Source organism: Monopterus albus, unplaced genomic scaffold (genome assembly GCF_001952655.1).
Source record: "Monopterus albus unplaced genomic scaffold, M_albus_1.0 scaffold168.1, whole genome shotgun sequence".
Lineage (NCBI taxonomy): Eukaryota > Metazoa > Chordata > Actinopteri > Synbranchiformes > Synbranchidae > Monopterus > Monopterus albus.
In genome coordinates this window covers 395422-397171 of record NW_018128048.1, presented here as the reverse complement: position 1 = coordinate 397171, position 1750 = coordinate 395422, and the positions used below count along the sequence as shown (strand labels likewise).

The following is a 1750-nucleotide window of genomic DNA, read 5'->3' as shown; positions in this document are numbered from 1 at the left end:
GTGTGTGTGTGTGTGTGTGTGTGTGGGTGTGTGTGTGTGTGTGTGTGTGTGTGTGAGGAGAGAGAGAAAGCAGGAACAGAAGAGAGAGCCAGAGAGAAATGGTGAGAGAAAAATGCAGAGTAAATCAGACATAGACAGAGGAGGTGGGAGGAAGGTAGAATAAGAGAGTGGATGAAAAAAACAGGTAGAGCGAGGAGTGTAAGGAGTTACAGGGGAAAGAAAAAAGGGGGGAGAAAGTGGTAAAAGGAAGAAGAGAGGACACAGAGGGAGTGTAAGTGGAGATATATTATTTAAAGAGGTCTCACCCTTTCTAATGAGTTTGGTCTAAAAGCTCCAGGAGTTGCCCAAAGATGGAGAGACAGACACACAGAGAAAGTTCCCTAAATATGCAATGAGAAAATTCAGTGTGCAGTATGAGCTGAGAGAGGACAAGAGCAAGAGTACTGAGCTGAATTTAATTAAATTGTTCTGCTTTTATTATGTGAATTGTCCAGTAGTGTAGGTGAATGCAGATCAATCCATGTACAGTATCTGGATCACTGAAAGGACCTAGGCCACGAAACATAGGTCGTTCTTATAGTGAAGCAACAGATGACAACAGATCCAGGGAAGAGCATGGCTAACGTTGTTTAAATTGGGGTCATGCAATAACTTTTTACAATAACCATGCACAATTTATTCTTATTAAAAATATATAATTTTATTTCTTTGTAGTGTGATATACCCAAAATGGCAATATGATCATTCTCATTGTGTCATGATGCTCTGTGTATTAGAGTACAAAACTATAATGTATTCATTTTTAACCATAGTAACGACCTGATAGAAACACACCGGATTACTGTATGTCAACATCAATTACAGCAAAAACACATCAATCAGTTGCCAGATGATGTCTGAGGCTGTTCAGAAATTCAGATCATTTTTTTATTTAACAGAAAATCATTGTGTGGCCTTCCAATAATAGCCTTCAAATGTGACTAAAATATCAATACTTGGCTTGTGTTTATAAATAGATTATTGTGGGGGGGGAGGCATGTAAAGATTTCCCTGAATCAATTTCAGCCACCTCTGTTTGCTAATGAACATGTTTGTTTTTTTTATGTTACCACAAAGAAGGTTTGTGAAAGTTACCAAACACTGGAAACACTTCACTGAGCCCATCCAAGAAATGCAGAAAGCAACTTAGTCAGTGATCAAGTAATTGGCTGGTTAATGGTCCGACAAATAACCAACTAACTACTGGATTGGTTAAATTATGGCCTAAATGGCTGACTGACTAACTGGCTTCCTGATTGCTTATTTGGGTGGCCAACTAGCTGACTGATTGACTGAAAATACAGCAACAAGATGTGAAAACAGTGATGGTGCACCAAAGCAGTGTGTTAGTACGTTCAAGTGTTCTTGTCTGTTACTGTAACACAAGTGATTTTCCTTTGAAATGAATTCCTCGTTTTTTTATTCTGTGATACTAAACACCATATTCTAGCACTGCCATTCTCAAAACCACAGCTGGACAAAGAAGCGCGACAAAGAACTTTCCAGAATTGAGGCTGGTTAAGTAACTGTAACACATCTGCAGTTGATAAGTGGCAGTATTATCTTGAAATAAACTAGACGAGTGTGAGCATCAGATAAAATGACTTGATGAGCTTTCCCCCCTGTTCTTTGTAATGCATTGCTACTCTGAGTGCAATTATACCATCTTTATTCTCTCCCATTATCCAACCCCACCCCCCCAACCCCCCAC

The 1750-nt window shown here is 39.2% G+C and overlaps 1 protein-coding gene across 1 annotated transcript in view; it reads right to left on the bottom strand.

Moving 5' to 3' along the window:
• Positions 1 to 1750, bottom strand: part of LOC109969021 (CUB and sushi domain-containing protein 1) — a 404580-nt gene that overhangs the window by 95101 nt on the left and 307729 nt on the right. The window lies entirely within an intron of this gene.